At 51.5% G+C, this 20816-nt stretch overlaps 1 protein-coding gene across 3 annotated transcripts in view; it reads right to left on the reverse strand.

The window, feature by feature from the left end:
* The window catches only part of GPR68 (G protein-coupled receptor 68), a 38558-nt gene that overhangs the window by 12926 nt on the left and 4816 nt on the right, over positions 1–20816 (reverse strand). Inside the window, exon 1 of one of the 3 annotated variants that reach the window (XM_070358844.1) lies at positions 15317–15479. The exons of 1 other annotated variant lie outside the window; for it this stretch is intronic. The gene's annotated coding sequence lies outside the window, so the exon portion shown is untranslated. Of the gene's footprint in view, positions 1–3764; positions 3989–15316; positions 15480–20816 lie in introns of those variants that run through there. One more of the 3 variants, XM_070358847.1, reaches the window with a different exon arrangement.

Raw genomic sequence — 20816 nt, forward strand, 5'->3', positions numbered from 1 at the left:
TTCAACAGGCCAAATGCCAGATAGACAGAGAGTGAGCACCTGTAAGGAACTGAATGTGAGGAGGGTGTGACCAGAGAGGGGACAACAAGAAGCTACAGAAATGTTACCGAGTCCATACTGGCTCTGCTCGCCACACGAGAGGCCAATGAATTGGAGATGAGGTGTAGAGACAAGAAATATGACTTTATTCAGAGGCCTGGCTGACCGAGAAGATGGCAGACTAATGTCTCTAAACAACCATCTTGTCGGGGTCTGGATGCCAGTTTTTTTTTTAATAGAACCAGAGAGAGAAGAGCTGAGGAACTCAAGTCAAAAGGCAGAATAGAGAGGGAGAGACAGTAAGAAAGTAAAATAAAATGGGTCTTCAGTCTTGCAAAACATCTCCGGGAAGGGGTGTGTCAATCTCTTCTTTCCTGCAGCCTTCACAGGTGGGCAAGGTCAGATTATCTGTGATTATCTGTGAGCTACAGATTGCCTGTGAGCTGCAAAGGCACTCACAGTCAGGCAGAGGGACAGGGTCCTCTGAGGCAGGCCATTATGTATGATGATAATAACAAAAGCAATGAAAAGCAAGTCAAAGAAACAGTTCCATCATGGAGTCAGAATTAGCTTCTCCCTGGAACAGGAACTGCTGACTAATTAGAAGGAGCTGAGGACAGTCAGGGACAAATCTGAGATGTATCTCAGTGCTTGGTCCTCATATTATTTGTTAAAATGGATGGATGCACGGAGAGGTAGGTGGGTTCGGTGGATGGACAGAGGAGTAGGTGGATGAATAAGATGGGTAAATAGAAGGATAAGGGGGTAGATGGACAGATGGGTGAGTAAATGGGTGGAGAGATGGGTGGGTGCATGGATGGATGGGTAGAGGGTTTTGAGGTCAGGTGCTGGGACGGACGATGGAAATATCATTAACTCATTAATGGAAACAGAAAAGTGAGAGGGAGGAATCATTATGGCCTCCTCTTCAGCCTGTGGCATCTGTTTAAGTGACCTGAGCTGGTTGCAGAGGATCCTGCTTTGTCACCCAGGCCTCATCACAGCCAGCTCTCCCTTCTGCCACTCCCAGAGGAAAGGTACCCCTCCATGGAAATTGCATTTTTCCAGGAGTGTCCTCTCTACCTGTACTCCACAGAAAGCCTGCTCCCCAAAAATCAAAGGCACAGTGGGTGCATGGTGTTCTGTAAATGGGAACGTGTGGCTGGGACAGATGGACCAGGCCATTCCAGGGAAGAGCCCTCCACGTGCCAGGAACATTGCTGCACATTCATCCTCTCTCTCACCAGCACCCATTTTCCAGATGAAAAAACTGAGGCTGCTCAAGATTCTAAATCCGTGGGGGGCCCTGCGGAGCTTGCAGGCACGAAAGCCTTTTTGTGTCTCCCTCTTTCTTGTAGGCCAGCCTCCAGCCTTCATGATCTTCCCTTAGGTCCGAAGGGCAGATTTGAACAGTTGCTAATCAAGAGAGGGGCAGCCAAGAAACCACCTGAGGCAAGATTATATGGGAGGAGAGAAGCTCATCATCATTAGGAGACTGACCACCCAAGATGAAGTTAAGGGAGTGAAGGCAGGAGAAGAAGGGGACAACAGAGGATGAGACGGTTGGAAGGCATCACCGGCTCAATGGACATGAGTTTGAGTAAACTCTGGGAGATGGTGCAGGACAGGAAAGCCTGGCGTGTTGCAGTCCATGGGGTTGCAGAGAGTCAGACACAACTGAGCGACTGAGCGACTGAACAAATGAACAACGACAACAGGCCCTGCTCATACCTAATCTTATCAGAGACCTCACCCTTGAACCACTGATGAAAAACCCTTCATCAAATCCTCTGGGGCTGCCACACATAGTTTTTCACGGTGAGAGCCCCCAGTGTCCCTCTTTGGCAAAGTAATACAGTTATCCGTTTGTGTGTTGTGGTAGTCACTTAGTCGTGTCTAACTCTTTGCGACCCCATGGACTGTAGCCCACCAGGCTCCTCTAACTGTGGGATTTTTCAGGCAAGAATACTGGAGTGGATTGCCATTGCCTTCTCCAGGGGATCTTCCTGTCTCAGGGATCGAACCCAGGTCTCTTGCACTGCAGGCAGATGATTTACTGTCTGAGCCACCAGGGAAGCACTTTCTCCTTTTCTACTTCATCCAAAACTCTGTCTCCACGATTCAATTCAGCACCAGTGTATACAGAAGTTGAGCTTTCAGCAATAATTACATGATGTAAGCCAGGGCTTCCCTGGTGGCTCAGTGGTAAAGAATCCACCTGCAATGCAGGACATGCAGGTTCAATCCCTGGGTCTGGAAAATACCCTGGAGGAGGAAATGGCAACCCACTCCAGGATTCTTGCCTGGAAAATGCCATGGACAGAGGAGCCTGGCGGGCTACAGTCCATGGGGTGGCAAAGAGTCAAACTCAACTTAGCAGCTAAATGACAACAAGAACAAATGATGCAAGCCAGGTTTTGAGCTCAGATTGGTCCACGCTTTCCTTTACACCGCACTTTCTGACCATCACAGTTGTTACAGAGCAACCACCCCTCACTTCCAGGCTTTGCCAGGCTCCAGTTCACCCAGATGCCACCTGGAGGCCAACAGGCTTGGGCCTGGGCTAGCTTCACCCCCGCCCTCCCCGCTCCTCACCACACCTGGCATGCCAACCATCTTCTCACCACTCAAGGTAAAGAACCTACTGTGTGGCCAAGGCTTGGATCCCCAAGGTAGAGGGGATTGGGACAAAGAATCAAAACACAGAGCCGCTGCGTCTGCCTCACGTTACCATTCAGCTAAGAAACTGAGGGGCTTCCCTGGTGGCTCAGTGGTTAAAAACAAAAAAACCCAGCCTGCCAATGCAGGTTCGATTCCTGGGTTGGGAAGAGTCCCTGGAGAAGGAAATGGCACCCCACTCCAGTATTCTTGCCCAGGAAATTCCACGGACAGAGGAGCCTGGTGGGCTACAGTCCATGGAGTCGCAAAAGAATCAAACACCTCTTAGTGACTAAACCACAACAAGAAACTGAGACAGTACGTGTGAAGCAACCCAAAACCTCATAGAGGCCTCCGAGGACTTGAACATCCAAGAGCAGTTCAATCCCCAAAGGCAGGAAGGGCCTCTGACTCGAGCTGGGAGCCCTATGCACGTTCTAGGCCAAAAGTGCTGAGCTGGTGCATAAACAGCGGTCTAATCTGTCACCCGTCTCTTCTGAGTGGTGGCTTGATGGCACACACACAGTTACTCATGGGCTGGGCAGCTCTGCTCAGGGAGCCACCAGCACAGCGAGCTGGGGGATTTCCTGCATGCCCAGCTTCCCTTCCCTTTGGCTGGTCAAACTTCCACATGCTTTAAACACTTCCTAAAAGTGCCCTTTTCAGAGGTCGTTGATGTCTCCTTCTGGGGCAGGAGTAGAATCAGACTGCATTTTCCCCTTAGTCCCCAGCTTTTCCCTAAATAGCCTCACTCCAGCAAAAGCAAGGAGACAACCTCACTTCTAAAGCCCTCGTCACTGTTTAAACATTCAATTCCATCGGGAGCTCACAAAGGCACAGTGAGTCGGTGGGGCCGGCACTGTGAACCTATTTCACAGAACCTGAAGCCCAGAGAGGCTAACCTAGTTGCTCACGTCCATACAGTAAGTTGGGTGGATCTGAATCCAGAGCCCAGACCACTGGGCACCAACCTGCTGCCTTTGAGCTCTTTCCATCATAAATCACAGCAAGGAATGCACTTGACACATAGAGACACCAGAGACACATGGACCCAGAGCAGTACTTACCTTATCACTTGTGATGCACTCGGATCATTTCTACTCTATTTTGTTTTTCTAAGGGTCGTGAGCTGATAAATCGATTTCCTGACCTGCTCTTCTGTCAGGATCCCACCCCTGTCTGCCCAGGCTCCAGACCCCAGGAAGGGGACGGCCGCTGCTGCCAGGTGGGGAGGAGCAGACAGCGAGGCAGGGAGCCGCAGCCTCGGGAGATCTGGGTCCTCTCCGACTCTGCGGGCCCGCCTGAGCTCAGCCCGCAAATCTCCACCAGCCGGCTTCCTCCGGCGCTCGCAGAGGAAGGACCCCGCAGCCAGGACCCAAGCTCCCCCTCCCGCGATTTCCCGAAGGCCACGCCCCCGACAGGCCACGCCCCCTAGCTCAGTCTCGAAAATCCCAGCGGGAGGCTCTGCCCATTCCCGAGCTGAGGCAGGATCATGTGAACTCAGAGCTGGTGTCAGGCTGGGTGGCTGTGAGGAAAGCTCGCCCACCACAGGATGAAGGCGGCTGGACAGGCGCCCTGAGCCTGCCTTCCATACACCCCAGACATAGTGCGCGACCTTGCCGAGAACCCTAAAGCCTCCATTTGGGGCACGGACCCCAAGGACTTGGGGGGATTCAGGAGGAGCCGGGTGTGCTAATGGTACCCACCCAACCGCCTTTGAGCACCTGCAAGACACCAGGAGATTCAGGATGCTGAACCCCTGAGCCAGAGGTCTTGACTTGAGCCAGACAGGCTGACGCTCAGATAACTAGAAAGTATCACAGACCTACCTGCCAACGCAGGAGACTGGGGTTCAATCCCCGGGTTGGGAAGATCCCTTGGAGGAGGAAATGGCAACCCACTCCAGTATTCTTGCCCGGAAAATCCCATGGACAGAGGAGCCTGGTGGGCTACAGTCCATGGGGTCGCAAAGAGTCGGACACGACTGAACGATGAAACAACCACCACAGACACAAGAGGGAGAGGACAGCAGACACGGCGGAGGAAGCTGACTGTTTCCACTCCACCCCCAGGCTGTCACCCTTCAGAAGCCAGCATCTGGGTCAGTGGGGCACAACTACATGAGCAAAAAACTGGGCAGCTTATGACAAATAACACCACTGCCCGGGCCCCATCCCAGATGAATTAAATCATATTTTCTGGAGGTGAGGTACCAGCCTCGGTGTTTTTAAAAGCTCTCTGGGTGGTTCCAGGGGACAGTCAGGAGGAGAAGCGCTGAGGTGGGAGCGAGGGGGGTGGGGGTGGGGGGTAACTTGTTCTGCAGATCAACAGAAGGAGGGCATTGGAGGAAGCCTCTGGGTTGTGAATAAGGTGGACATCAATGTTTTGTTTTTGATGTTTATATATTTGGCTGTGCTAGGCTTCCCTGGTGGCTCAGATGGTAAAGAATCCACCTGCAGTGCAGGAGACCAAGGTTCGATCCCTGGGTCGCGAAGATCCCTGGAGAAGGGAATGGCTACTCACTCCAGTATTGTTGCCTGGAGAATTCCATGGACAGAGGAGCCTGGCAGGCTACAGTCCATGGGGTCCCAAAGAGTCTGACACGACTGAGCAACTAGCACTTCACTTCAGATCTTAGCTGCAGCATTCAAGATCTTCAGTCTTCATGGTGGCATGTGGGATATTTAGTTGTGGCATGCAGAATCCAGTGCTCTGACTAGGGGTTGAACCCGGGCCCTGACTCACTGGAAAAGACCCTGATGCTTGGAAAGATTGAGGGCAGGAGGAAAAGGGGACGACAGAGGATGCGATGGTTGGATGGCATCACCGACTCAATGGACATGAGTTTGAGCAGACTTCGGGAGATTAGTGAAGGACAGGCAAGTCTGCAGGTGTGCTGCAGTCCATGGGATCACAAAGAGTTGGACATGACTTAGCAACTGAAAAACAACCCTGCATTGGGGGCCCAGAGTTTTATCTACTGGACCACCAGGGAAGTCTCAAACATCCATGTTTTTAAACAGCGTGGCCCCGAGCAGGGAGCAAGCATGGGGCTCTGGCTTCATGGGGTCTTCTGGCTCTCAGGACCATTTCCTGAACTCCCTCAGCCCAGCAGAGCTAACAGGATCCATGGAGGTGACCTAGCCCAGTCTCTTCCCTTTACAGATGGGGAAACTCAGGCCCAAAGGGGCAAAAGCTCTAGATACGTCTTACTAAGTGATAGAGCCATGAATCTCCAAATGGTCTGCTGTGCTGTTTCAGTTTAACCTCCTCTCTCTGTGGTGTCTCCTTGGAAGTTGATTGGAAGAACATTGCTGGAGCCAGAAAACCAATGTCCACTATGGGCGGGGGACATCGGGGGGCACTGAGGATGTGCATTCTCTATTTTGTCGGGTGATTTGTGATTTCATCTTCTCTAGGAAGTGAACTGGTACAGTCCTGCCAGGAGGCTGTACTGGTAGGGGGCCCAGCAAAAATGCCCCTCAGTGGGGCCTGGGCCTCCAAGCAAATGCTCCTCCGCTGTCCAGTACAGCAGAAGCCTTGTCACCGAGCAGCAGTGTGTGCGGACACAGAGTGGAGGAGTCTGTGGGCTCTTCCTGATGCCATATGAAAGGAGGTGGGGAAGGAGTGCAGGATTGACCTAAGGGTGAAAGTCTGGCTGCCCCCAGGGCACACCCAGCAAAGAGAGCCCCCCTGACTCTTTACAGGGTGGCCCAGCCTAACAGGATGCACACACACAGGCTGTCTATACCATCAGCATCCATAGCTGCAGGACCACTGATGGCAGTGGGTACCCTGCTTTCGCCAGGGACCCCCCCCCCTTCCTATTGGGCCTTTGGAACTGCAGATGGAGAGATGACGCTGACTTCAGATGAGTGAGCCCAGATCCTCTGTGAAATGCCCGCTCAGGAAGAGAAAAAAGAACCTGTGTGTATTCTACTTTGGTGCTGATGTTTTTTAAATATAAAACAGGAAAGAAGGACTAGAAACCACAATGACATCAAGCACCAAGCGGTGGCCTGATGCATCCTACAGACTCCATCGTAACCTCAGTCCCCCTGCAACTTCTCCAAGTAAACCTACAACCAAGTAAATGCAGTGAGCTTGTGATTAAAATACAACCTCAGGAGAAGACCACCTCTCCCCATTCGGACTTCTCTCCTTAAGCCCAAAGTGGGCAGAATGTCAGAGCTGCCACTGATGAGAGGCGGGCATCTGGTGAGGGGTGAGAATGCCTGAGTCCTCTGGGATGCTAGGGCTGCCTCTGTGGCTCTTTCCTGCCTAGAAAGACATAAGGGCTGAAATTGGGCCAGGCTTGTCACCTGAAATCATTTGCTCATTCTGCTCTTCCAGCCCCATGAGAGCAGTCATGAAGCACTGTAGACCCACTGGGATGACAGCCCTGGAAACCTGGATGAGCCCCGTGCTGTGCTGTGCTTAGTCGCTCAGTCGTGTTCGACTCTTTGTGACCCCACGGATTTAGCCCACCAGGCTCCTCTGTCCATGGGGATTCTCCAGGCAAGAATACTGGAGTGGGTTGTCATGCCCTCCTCCAAGGGATCTTCCCAAGCTAGGGATCAAGCCCAGGTTTCCCACATTGCAGATGGATTCTTTACCATCGGAGTCACCAGGGATACCCAGGATAAGCCCTGGGCATCCCTATTGTGTCCTCAGCATAAACACCTGCTTCATGAACCTAGAGGCTTGGAAGGGCTGGTGGACTTTCCTGGGCTGCTCTAGAGGTCACCAAGAGGGCCCCAGGGCCCCAGACCACAAGGCCTTTGGGCATCTACTGCCGACTCCCTAGAGGTCCAGACAGCCTGGGAGTCATCAGAGGGAGGGTTCTGGAGTGGGCCCTGAGCTGGTGACAGAATGCAAGTTCCTCCAGCACATGACAGTCACACAGTGCTGGGGTCCAGCCCCGGTGGATCCAGGGAATTCGAAGCGAGGACGGTGTCGGCGAGGACCAGGAAACAATTGCTTAATTAAATGTTAATTAAGGATATAAAGAGTAATAGAATAAGGATAGCTCAGTGAGAAAATTTAGTGGAGAAAAGAGGCTGAATAATTCAGCCAGAAGGTGAAAGATAATGGGGGAAGGGGTAGAGTCATGCAGTAAGCCAGGCTTTCTTCCTGTAAACTTATCATATGCAAAAGTTTAGGTGATTTGCATCATCTTCTGGCCCAGAGGCCTGTTAACATCTTAAGACCCTTTCTTCAGAAAACTTATTTTTCTCTAAAGGTGATTAGTCAGGTGCCACCCTCCAAAAACATTAGATAAAGTTGCATTCCTACAGGGCAAAAGTGTGGTGGGCTATAACAAGAAAAAAAATTAACTCAAGGGTCCAAGGTTACAAACATTAAAGCTACTACTTACATTCCTATACACCAATTATATTAATCAATACACTGCCAGGGACACAATAGGTAAGGGATACGGAAACTTAGCAGCAAACATTGGCCCAACAAGTGAAAAACCCTTCACCAATACAATTTCTAATCAATCTTTTAACTGCTCAAAAGAATCTGTATTTAGACAGTTTAGAACATCTCATGCCTCTCATGGTTGGGAGGCTCTGAACAATCACATGTGGCCAGAAGAACCTATTCAGGAGAGAGATGGTGGTGGGGGACAGCCCCCGTAAAGTCAGAGGTGTAGGTGAGAACACAAGGCAGTAAAGTAGACAGACTCTGGTTTTGGGGGGTTGATGCTCGAGAATTTCCAGGGGGACTCCTGAGGCTCGATCCCGCCTTTGTGTATGCCGAGCCTCCTTCCTCATGACCTTTGCCATGGGCGGAGTTCCTCACGCTGGCTCCCGGCAACACGGAGCGGTTAAGAACAGAAACTCTGGGCCAGACTGTGGAGGTTAAGTCCCCGTGCTGCTACTGTCTGACTATGTGACCTTGAGAAACTCCATTCCTGGATGACCAGTTGGCACTTGTGAGAATCAAAGATGAGGTCCAGCAAGTGCCTGGCACTTAGTAGGTCAATGGTAGTGAGGATGCAGTGATGATGAGACTGGTGGTGGTGATGGTGATGGCCCCACTCCCTCGAGCTGGAAGGTCCTGCCCCTCCATCTGAGTCTCCCTAGAGAGGGTGAAGGATGGGCAGGCCAGCCTGGTAGGATGCTTGTCACGGTGTGTACCGTATTCCCCACAGGTATTCTACTGAATGGGGCTAGTTGGGGTAAAGGTCTTGGAGGCTCCCCAAGGGCTCCAAAAAATAGAAGAACTCTCTATCATGAGATGTCTGCTGTTTGACTGCAGGGACGACTTGTGCACTGAAAACTGGTCTTGGCCTTCCCAGCCTCACACTGCAGCACACACCTACATCAGAGGAGCTGATGCAAGGCTTCGCACTGCTGCAAGTTCCAAGTGGCCAGGTATGAATTAGGATGGCTTCAAGGACCAAGAGAAGGACAAGGAGAGAACCTCCCGTAGTGCCTGGCTCTGCTGCCCTCCCTCATGGGGTCAGAAAAGAGGCGGGAGCAACTCAGGATCAGGGAGCACAGGAAGTGCCATTTTGGGAGCACGTGCTGAGTGCCTTCCAAATGTCTCCCGTTTTAAGCTTCACTTCAACTCTCTTCGATAGGCAAGGCAACTGAGACTCAGAGGGGGCCAGCATCTTGCCCAGGGTCACACAGCAGGCTAAACGCAGAGTGGTTTGACTCCAAAGACAGGGCTCTAGACTAGCTTCCTGTTGCTGCTGAAACAAATTACCACAAATTTAGCTTTAAGACAACACACGTTTCTTACAGTCTGGTGGTCAAAAGTGGGTCTTAAAAAAATAAAGAGGGCTTCCCTGTTGGCTCAGTGGTGAAGAATCTGCCTGCAGGAGACATCAGTTTGATCCCTAGTCTGGGAGAATCCCACATACCTTGGAGCCACTAAGCCCATGAGCCACAGCTACTAAACTCTAGAGCCCAGGAGCCACAGCTACTGAAGCCTGAGCACTCTAGAGCCCATGCTCTGCAACAAGAGAAGCTACTGCAATAAGAAGCCTCCACACCACAACTGGAGAGTGGCCCGCACAGCAACTGAAGACCCAGCACAGCCAAAAAGACATAAATAAAATTATTCAAAAAAATAAAAAAGTTGGGACTTCCCTGGTGGTCCAGTGGTTAAGACTCTGTGCTTGGAAAATGCAGGGGAACTAAGGTCCCATATATTGCGAGGTGTGGTCAAAAAAAAAAAAAAAAAAAGGGTCTCGCTGGGCTAAAATCCAAGTGTCAGCAGGCCTGCCTTTCTCCTGGAGGGTATGGGGAAAACCCACTTCCTTGCCTTTTCCAGCTTCTAAAGGCTTCTGGCATCCCTTGGCCTGTGCTCCCTTCCGCTTTCAAAGCCAGCAGTGGCAGGCTGAGTCCATCTGTCATCACACCACACTGACCTCCCTCTGCTCTCATCTTCACATCTCCTTCTCTGCCCCCCCAGCCCTCTCTTCCTTTTAAGGACCCTGTGATCACACTGGGCCCACCTAGATAATCCAGGACAATCTCCCTATTTGAAGGTCAGCTGATTAGCAACCTTAATTCCACCTGCTGCCTTAATGTCCTTTTACCATGTAAGGTAACATATTCACAGACTTCAGGGACCAGGAACTGGACATCATTTGGGGGCCATTATTCTGTCTACCACAACCCCCATGTTGTACCTAAGGCCCTGTGAGCAGCACTTCTCAAATGTCACTAAGTCTCGTCTGACTCTTTGTGACCCCATGAACTGGAGCCCACCAGGTTCCTCTGTCGGGGTTTCCCAGCCAAGAATACTGGAGTGGGTTGCCATTTCCTACTCTAGGGGATCTTCCCCACCTGCATTGGCAGGCAGGTTCTTTACCACTGAGCCACCAGGGAAGCACCCCCCCACCCCACCCCCAGCCCCAAGAAGCTGCACTTTGAGCAATTCCCTTGGGTTTTTCTGACACACACCAATTTGAGAACCACTGTTTTAAGGGTGACTCAAATGCCACTTCCTCCACACAGCCCTCCTTGACACCCACGGGATGAGCAAACCTCCCTCCCCATCCCATCCCATGGCATTAACCAGAGCCTTCCTTGGGTTCTTTTCATCCCTCCCTGGCCAACTTGCCCTTCGGAGTGGAGATGCCTGGGTGTTTGATCACTCTGCCTGCCAGGGAGCTAGGACCAGAGCTCCTCATACAGACAGAAGGTGGCCTGTGAGGTCTGAATGATAAATGGACACAGGACAAGGGCACTGGCGTGGGTGGTTACGTGCTCTGAGCTTACCACAACACACAAGGCACTGTGCTTCCATAAGGCGCCTTGATAACTCCACACAGCAACCCCGCCAGGAAATTATTACTATCCCACCAAAGAGACCCAGGATCACCCGGCTGGCAACGGGCAGTGCTGGGATTCAAGTCAAGGTCTGAATTAATTGTATTTTAATAATTCCCCAGGCAGTGCATGGGAACTTGTATGACTATGTCTTATGCCCATCTCTCCTTCCAGACAGCAAGCTCCATGAGAAGGGAGGAGCTGGGTCTATTTTGTTTTCTGTTGGAGAGAAGGTGGTTCAGTCCAAAAGAAAGAAAAGAAAGTGAAGTCGCTGAGTTGTGTCTGACTCTTTGCTACTCCATGGTCTGTAGCCTACCAGGCTCCTCTGTCCATGGGATTTTCCAGGCAAGAATACTGGAGTGGGTAGCCATTTCCTTCTCCAGGGGATCTTCCCGACCCAGGGATTGAACCCGGGTCTCCACATTGTAGGCAGATGCTTTACTGTCTGAGCCACCAGGGAAGTCCGAAAGGCACAACAAAAATGTGTTGAACGTTTGAATGAATAAATGAATCTAAACTCCGTTTCTTTCTGCAGTCCGCCTGGAAGGCCAGCGTGGCTGAAATTGAAGTTGCTGCTGCTGCTAAGTTACTTCCGTCGTGTCTGACTCTGTGCGACCCCATAGACAGAAGCCCACCAGGCTCTCCCGTCCTTGGGATTCTCCAGGCAAGAACACTAGAGTGGGTTGCCATTTCCTTCTCCAATGCATGAAAGTGAAAAATGAAAGTGAAGTCGCTCAGTCGTGTCCGACCCTCAGCAACCCCATGGCCTGCAGCCTTCCGGGCTCCTCCGTCCATGGGATTTTCCAGGCAAGAGTACTGGAGTGGGGTGCCATTGCCTTCTCCAGAATTGAAGTTAGGAGCTAGCAAACTGGGGAAAGCAGTCAGGATATGGCATGGGGCAGCAGGAAGAAGGTTGGTTTTGACTCCCGGGGCATGTGTGTGCGTTGGTGTGTGAAACGCATTACAACATAAACCCAAAAGACAGACTCTGGTCTCTCTTTGGAGAATCTGTGGTCTGTCTGAGAAGGTCTGAGCTGTCTGGGCCATCCTTCCCGTTCTGAGGCCAGAGCACAAACCACAGGCCACAAGGTTGCCATGACAACCCTCCCTGCACCTGCTTCTCCCATCAGCTTCCTGCCTTTAGCCCCAGAGTGCTCCAACCCATCAATTAATAACCTAATAATGTCTGACAACAATCACTCCAAACACCCAGGCAGCAACCCTCTTGAGAAACAGACTTCTCCAGGGAGCAAGAGCTACAAAGATGCTCAGTCAGCCAGGGCCACCTGCTAAAATCTAGTTTTCTGAATTCAAATGACTCTCTCTGGCTTCTTCCTCTTGTTTTAAGGGCATGGGGTTGGTAGAGCTGATGACTGAAGCCTCAGAGGTTCCAGGGAAACAGATTCTAGAGAAGCTGCCATGCAGCATGTCTGCTCCCTCAGCCTAGAATCAGATCCAGAGAAACTGATCCTGACCAAATGGGCTCTGGGATAAGGCCCTAGTCATGGATGGTTGTATCCCTGCTAGTCTTCTCCTAGGAGAAGCCTATGTCTTCTGCAAAGATTAATTAATTTGTCACCATGGCATTCAGAAAAAACAACAAAACAAAGGAAAGACTTTCAAGTTGTGGTAGATTCAAGATGGTTAGAAATTATGTGATATTCTTCTCATGAAGAGATATGTCAGTCCCCTCCCCTTGAATCTAGGTGGGCTCTGTGACTAGTGACCAATGAAATGATCCAGAAACCATACTGTATCAGCTTCTGAGTCCAAGTCTAAAGAGACTAGGGGCTCCCTCTTCCTGTCTCTTGGGATAGTAGCTCTTGAAACCTAGATGCCATGCTGTGAGAAAGCCCAAGTAGGCTCAGAGAGGCCCACTGAGAGGAACCTAGACCCTGGGCTACAGACCCAGCTGACAGCCAGGATCAATTGGGTTACCATACAAGTGTGTGATTTTTGGAAGAAGACCCTCTATCCCCAGCTGGGCCATCTCAGCTGATGCTGCAAGGAGTAGAGATAAGCTATACCCACCAAGCTGTGAACAAATTGCAGATTCGTGAGCAAAACAGGTGAGTTATTTTAAGCCACTATCTTTTGAAGTGGTTTTTGGTGTAACAAAAGATAAATGGAACATGTCTTTTTTTTCCCCCTGTAAATCATGAAAGGGCTTTTTAGTGTGTGAGGTGGGCGTAATAATCTCCATTTTCCACATTAGATACTAAGGCTCAGTTTGCTGACAAAGGTCCTATAGTCAAAGCTGTGGTTTTTCCAGTAGTCATGTACAGATGTGAGAGTTGGACCATAAAGAAGGCTGAGGAGAAACTGATGCTTTTGAACTGTGGTGCTGGAGAAGACTCCTGAGTGTCCCTTGGACAGCAAGGAGATCAAACCAGTCGATCCTAAAGGAAATCAACCCTGAATATTCACTGGAAGGACTGATGCTGAAGCTGAAGCTCCAATAGTCTGGCCACCTGATGCAAAGAGCTGACTCAGGGAAAGACTGAGGTGAAGAGACCCCGATGCTGCGAAAGACTTAGGGCAGAAGGAGAAGGGGATGACAGAGGATGAGATGGTTGGATGGCATCACCAACTCGACGGACATGAGTTTCAGTGAGCTGTGGGAGATGGTGAAGGACAGGGAAGCCTGGTGTGCTGCAGTGCATGGGGCTGCAAAGAGTCAGACACGACTGAGAGACTGAACAACAACACTAAGGCTCAGAGAGCCAAGGTATCTTGTTTGAGACCAGCCCGATAGGAAGGATGAAACTGTTTTCCACTCTTTATTTGCTGTTAGATGAGTCTTCTTTCTCTACAATGTGTGCTGTACCCAGAAGGGTGCAATATAATAGTAATAACAAGAATACTCAGAGTATACAAGAATACTTCCTAGTGGTCCAGTGGTTAAGGATCTACCTTCCAATCAATGCAGGGGATATGGGTTTGACTCTTGGTCAGGGAATTAAGATCCCACATGCTGCAACTATTGAGCCGGTGCATGCTAGAGTCCACGCACCACAACCAGAGAGAAACCTGCATGCCCCAAGGAAGATCTCAAGGGCCACAACTAAGACCTCATGCAGCCAAATAAATACATAAATATTTAAAAAGAAGAAGAAGAATACTCAGAGCTAACATTTAGGGAGGACTGCAAAGCTTTCAAGGCAGGATCCTTACCTGCACGATCTCATGCTCTAGGAAGGATACTCTATTATCATACTCATTTCACAGATGGTGCTACTGAGGCTTAAAAGGCTTAAAAGTAGTAAGAGCTCTAAGTGGAAAAGCCCAGATTTGAACTCACAATGTCTCGTTCTGAAACTAGGCTCTTGTGGGCAGATAATTCTCATCTGTACAGTCTAAAGCATCCACACTGCTCCAGCCCTGCTTCCTCTGTTAGGCTCAGGAATTCTCTTCTCTGCTTCCTTCTTCTGGAAACTCATGTGCGTTGGTGGGCGTGGGGGGTGAAGCCAAACCCTAACCATATCATCTCAGCTTCGCAGAATTTCAAACCATTCCCGTATCTTTTTTTGTCCTCACAACCCTTCTGTGAAGTGGCAGCTAGTAGTCATCTCCGGTTTACAGAGGCCCAGCCACAAAAAGTGACCTTCCCAAAGCCACACAGCCTCTGGCTCCAAGTTAGTGCTCTCTCCTAGGTCCACCGCTAAACCCCAAAGAGCCTTCCCGCTCGCTGCGCGGTTCTCCAGCTCCAGGACTAACTGGGCCGGTTTCATTGCAGACCGGGGCCCAGGCCAACCAGCCACCCCACCTGGCATTTATTCGGCCAATCGCGGGCAGGTTTTCCCCTTCCTCGGTGGCAGGGGGACTTATTCTGGCCCCTGTAATCCCGCCCTATGCTTGATGGAGCTGCCCATCGCGGGAGAGGAACCGCGCGTAGATATGGGGCAAGGCAAGGAAAGCCTTTGTGGATCACCTGTGCCTTCCAGCTCTAGAAGGAGAAGGGTTAGCTGTCTGACTTTTTTTTTCGCGGGGAGGGGCAGGCGGCCGGGGAGGGCAGTAATTACCAGGTGGCCACGGAGCTAGCCCAGGGGGTGGCGGCAACCGCAGGCAGACATCCTGCCGGGCAGCCTCGCAGCTGCCGCTCCTGCCCGCCGCCTTCACGCACCCGCCGGGCCCCCGCTCTTGGCCTCCCCGCGCGCACGTGGGGCCCGGTTGACCCCCACCCTCTCCGCGCGCTCGCGGGCCGCGCGGCGGGCGGCGCGGAGCTGGATGCCCGGAACCCGGGGGGCGGCCGCTGCCCGCACGCGAGCCGGCGACCCCACCGCGGTGGCGAGGAGAGGAAAGGCTCCTGGGATGGGGGCACGTACCTGCGCTGCGAGAGGCCGGGGCGCAGTCACCCGCGTCCCTCTTACAGCCGGCGCGCCGCCAGCGGGGTGGACACTGCGTCGGCGGCTGCTGATGGGGGTGGTCGCGGGAAGCCGGCGGCCCGCTTCCCGGCCAGACTCTCCTCCTCCTCGAATTTGGAGCCACAGCGTGCCCCTATCTTCCCTCCCCCAGCCCCTCCTCCCGCCCCCGTCGGGCACACCCATTCTGGCCCCAGCTCCCTGCCTTTCTCTGCGACCACAGGCTTGGCGCCGGCCGGGAAGAGCCGCGGTCGGTCGCGCAGACCCGTCCTGGAGGCTCAGCTCTCTCCCGCCCTCGCTACTATCCTGCCCCGGGGGACAGACTCCCGAGCGGCCAGCGGGGGGCTCACCCACCCTGGCCCGGCTGTAAAAGCTCAAGGGTCCTTCTCCAGCCACATCAGGAATCCCTAGGTAAGGAGAGTCCCTGAAACGACCTTTCTGTGCTGTTCACCTCTGTGTCCCCAGCACCATGACATCAGTAGCCATCCAGTAGATTCAGGGTCCCCTGGCTGTCAAGGCCTCTCTCCACCGCGCAGGGACCTCAGAAATGAGGCCCAGATAGAGGGGTCGATGGGTTGGCGGGGGGTGGGGGGTGGGTGGGGGTGGGTGGTCTGCACTTAGGTTTGCTGTCTGGTGGATCCCTACACTGGTGCCTTAGACCGCCTGAGTGTGCCTGCAGGAGGGGTGGCCAGGGACAGCTCAGAGGACTTCCTATTGGTTTTGTTGAGAATGCAAGGAGGTTTCAGGGCCCTTTGCCCCACAAGCTTCCAGACAAAAACATTAATAGTCATAACTCTGGGCTTTTGAGTATTAATACTTACTGGGTGCCAACACTGCTGTAAGTACTTAAATGCATGAACTCATTTGGTTCTCACTGCTCTATGAGATAGATACTCTTATTCACTCTTATTATCCCCATTTTTGGAGAAGGAAATGGCAACCCACTACAGTGTTCTTGCCTGGAGAATCCCAGGGATGGCGGAGCCTGGTGGGCTGCCGTCTATGGGGTTGCACAGAGTTGGACACGACTGAAATGACTTCGCAGCAACAGCAGCAGCAGCATCCCCATTTTATGCATAGGGGAATGAGGCACAGAGAGGTCAAGTAACCTGCCAAAGGTCACTCAGTCAGTTCAGTCGCTCAGTCGTGTCCGACTCTTTGCGACCCCATGGACTGCGGCACACCAGGCTTCCCTGTCCATCACTAACTCCCAGAGCTTGCTCAAACTCATGTCCATTGAGTCGGTGGTACCATCCAACCATCTCATCCTCTGTTGTCCCCTTCTCCTCCTGCCTTCAATCTTGCCCAGCATCAGGGTCTTTTCCAATGAGTCAGCTCTTCACCTCAGGTGGCCAAAGTATTGGAGCTTCAGCATCAGTCCTTCCAATGAATATTCAGGACTGATTTCCTTTAGGATTGACTGGTTTGATGTCCTTGTAGTCCAAGGGACTCTCAAGAGTCTTCTCCAACACCACAGTTCAAAAGCATCAATTCTTCGGTGCTCAGCTTTCTTTATGGTCCAACTCTCACATCCATACATGACTACTGGAAAAACCATAGCTTTGACTAGACTGACCTTTGTTTACAAAATAATGTCTCTGATTTTTTAAGTAGAGGCAATGAAATCCAAACCCAGGCAGGTGAGTCCAGAGCCCTCATCACCACCTGCATCCTATCCCAAGCCACCCCTTTGCTGGCCCCTCAGCATCTTCTGCTCTTTCACATCTGCGCACCTTACCTCCTGTGTCCCTGTCCGCTCAGAAGACCTCCTGTCCTGCCTCCTGGACCCTTGCCCCAGTTTTAAGATCGGAAATTCACCTCCCCTATCAGGTCTGCTTGGCTGTCCCAGGCAATTTGTGCTGAGTCCCTCTCCCTGCTCACTTGGCTCCCTTCCCAGCATCCCTTGCACTTCCCATTGGGGTCACTGGCCCACAGCCATCGCTCTGCAGGACCCTCATTCCCTGCCCTGTACCTAGCTGAGAGCAGGGCATTTTGTTCCTGTTTGTGAACCGAGTGTCTGGGACTGGTCGCTGCAGGAGTCCATTGAAGCTCGTGTGGTTGGTGGGTCAGATGGATGGTTGGGGGTTAGGGATGGCGGGCAGTTGGAGTGCAGGCAGAGGAGGGATAGAGGCAGTCTGATGGCTCACCTTCTGCTAACTGTTCTGGGGGCTCAAAGTTCCACACTTCATGACTGAGCTGCTAGGTGAGCCCCTGGAAGGAAATGAACTGTGGGCAGGGGAGCAGGGAGAGGCAAGGCATTTTGCTTTTCCTGTTGGGCATGTGCCCAGCAGGCTCTTCTGCTGGTCCTCATTTTGAAATTCCTTCTTGTGAAATCTTCACAAATGGAGTCTTCTGGATTAACTACTCATGCCACAAAAATGCACAGATAAACTTTTTGAAAGATTGCCATACTGAAAGTGGTTGTGAAGAGTTTGGCTTGGAAAGCCAGAGTGCCTGAATTCCAGAGTGTGAATTCTGTCTCTGCACCTATTAGTAGGGTGACCTTGGACAGATCCCTGGACTCCTCTGTGCTGGGTTCCTGGTGTGTGAAATGGGGATGCAGCTTCAAAAGGAGGTTGAGGTGACTGCATGAGTTAAATCAAGCCCTTAGCTCAGTACCCGGCACATACTAGGGTTCAGTAGATGTTAGGTGTTATTGTTGTTTACTCCAAATACCCTCTTATATATAGCTGTTATTATGGTCCATTCCAAATACCCTCTTGGTTCTTACCCTTTGAATACTGTGGTTTTATTCTCTGCCTTTCGCAGATCAGGAAAACAAGTTTCAGTGAATTGCCTAAGGCCACTCAGTTCTGGGTGTCTGAGCCTGGCTGTGAAGCTGCTTCCTGCAGCAATTACATTATGCCTCATCCTATCCCTCCTGGATAGAAGCGGGGTTTAAAGCCCATCATCAGTTGCTAGGTCAAGGATTCTGACTCTCAGGGGTACAGTGCTTGCGACGTAGAAAGTTTATTGTAAAGTGAATCCTGCAAGGGCTGCCATATTGCCCATTTCCAAGGGTGGGAACACACTGTAATCTATCAGGTGGGGGCGTCTGGAGTGGGGCCGTATGGCAGTACTCGGTGATCCCGTCTCCCTGCTTCTCTTTTTCTAGCCTACAGTCTCTGTTTACAGATGTCCAGACATATCTGGAAACTTTCACAGTCTTCAATTAAAACAAACTCCATTTCAACTCACATTTCATTTTTTAGTGTGATAGAACAGCATGGTACCTATGTTGTTATTTAGTCGCTCAATGGTGTCTGACTCTTTGTAACCCCATGGACTATAGCCTGCCAGGCTCCTCTGTCCATAGGGTTTTCCCAGGCAAGAGTAATGGAATGGGTTGCCACTGCCTTCTTCTGGGGATCTTCCCAACCCAGGGATCAAACCTGCCTCTCCTGCATTGGCAGGCAGATTCTTTACCGCTGAGCCACCAGGGGAAGCCTTCATGGTACCTATACCGCTTACTTAAAAATCCAGAATAGTCCTGTGGAATAGGGGGATGGGCACCTCTGGCTCTCCCTGAGAAAATGCTAGGTTTGGAGAAGCAAAGAGATTCATTGCACCGCCTGCAGAGTCAGTGGCTTTTGGCTAGACTTTACTGTGTTTCTTGGTGTCAAGATGTCCAGACCTTGGCAGGGTCAGCAGAATTTGTAAACAAAATTTGGCATTGGCCATATATAAACAACAAAGAGCCCATTTAGTTAAAACGAGGCATGTGTTGTTTTCCAGAGCCTTTTGGGACCTAGAGAATGGTAAATTATGGCCCATGCTCTTGGAATGCGGATTTGAGATGCTGTGCTAATAACTGTGTTTCTTGCCCACAGAAATCCTCTCCCACATTGGGCTGGGCTCCAGAGACGTGGTCAGAATTCCTCCATAGCTGGCACAAGTACCGATTATGTCCATGTCTTCTTTTCCAGTCTCTTGTAGGTTTTTGGTCTTGGCACTGGCGTTTTCTGCTGTCAAGCCCAAGAAGCGTGCAGCAGGGACTTAGAAATGGCAGCTGATGGAAAGCATGGAAGAGCTGGTTGTCTCAGGCTGGAAGTGGATGGAGGACTTTTTATTGGCCCGTGCAGATCCATTCTTCACCCTTCTCCATCCTACTCTACTGATTATATCACAGGGTTCCCTCACTCTCTGGCTTCTCTGTTAGGTTGGGCAAGCGGAAGCACTCACTGGGGTCAGAGGGTCACCGGAGACTGGGATCAGGGGAGTTGGGGGCACTTTAGACTGGTCGCCCCCCCTTTACTGCACTCATCAGCTCCTGTTGGAGTCTCTCTCCTGTGCTGTTCACCCCCTTCCTCCTACAGGTCTGGGGACAGTAACAGCTCCCCAGAGATGCTAGTCCTGGGGTGCTGCACCATCCTGCATTGTTCCCTTAATCCTCCCCAATCCCTTGAAAACCATCCCTGGGTCACCCTCTCCCCAGTCACCCCGCCAGAGTGGCCTCTTCTTTCTGCCAAGACCCTGGCTGGTACAGATGCAGGTGTTTCTAGATGTGTCCTCATGGTGAGCTCATGCTAATGGAAGGATGTGTGCCTATTTAGGAATGTGTATAGACTATTTACCTTAAAAAAAAAAAAAAAAAGATACCATTTTTCCAGTTCCTTCTTCCAATTAGCACAGCTGGCCAGCCTCAGAGGAAATCTCTCTTTATCCCCCAAACGACGGGATTGAGTCCCTAACTTCCTCACTTGGCTCCGACACCGGCTCATCTCCGCCCAGGCCTCCTCTTGCAGACTCCCTTGCCCTGTGCTTCCTGTTGCTGGGAGCTTCCTAGCTCCTCCTTAAGGTGGGCAACTTTCCTTTCGAGAAATACTCGTCACTGCGGAATCCAGCAACTCCCAGGACGGTTTCAGGCAACAAGGGGCTGGTTTTTCTGAAAATGATCTTTCCTGGCAGCAACCACACGCCAGCAGGCTTGGACCTGAGTTGATTAATCAGTCGACCAGCCTGATTAATGCCACACTGTTGCTTCTGCTCCCGCTCAGATCATCTGTGGGCGCTCAGACAGTATGTGACTAACCTGGACACCCGAAGGCAGGAAGCTCTGAGCTCAAGTCCAGTTGAAGCATTGGCACATACATCTGGAGAGCTGGGGAACCCGTGTCACCTTCCCAGCTAGGCTGTGGACTCCTGGAGGAGGCCTGCAGGCTGGGCTTGCTCAGGCTGAGTTGGGAGCATCTGAATGTCTGGGTTCAAATCCTAAATCAGTTGTGCTCCGGTTGTTAGAGCTCTGGCAAGTTACTCAGCCTCCCAGAGGTTTCATTTCTTCTTTAAAATGGGGTTAATAATGAAGGTTGGTGTAAGAATGAAATATAATGGTGCTCTCAAGAAATCTGGTTGACCTACAAAGTGGGAGCCCAGCTGCGCAGGTGCAAAGGGAGGAGGTTACACTGAGAAGGGACAAAAGAGGACTTGGCCGACTGAAGTGGGGTGAGACAGGGCAGGCTGGGGT

The sequence above is a fragment of the Bos mutus genome, chromosome 21 (genome assembly GCF_027580195.1).
Source record: "Bos mutus isolate GX-2022 chromosome 21, NWIPB_WYAK_1.1, whole genome shotgun sequence".
NCBI classification, from domain to species: Eukaryota; Metazoa; Chordata; class Mammalia; order Artiodactyla; family Bovidae; genus Bos; species Bos mutus.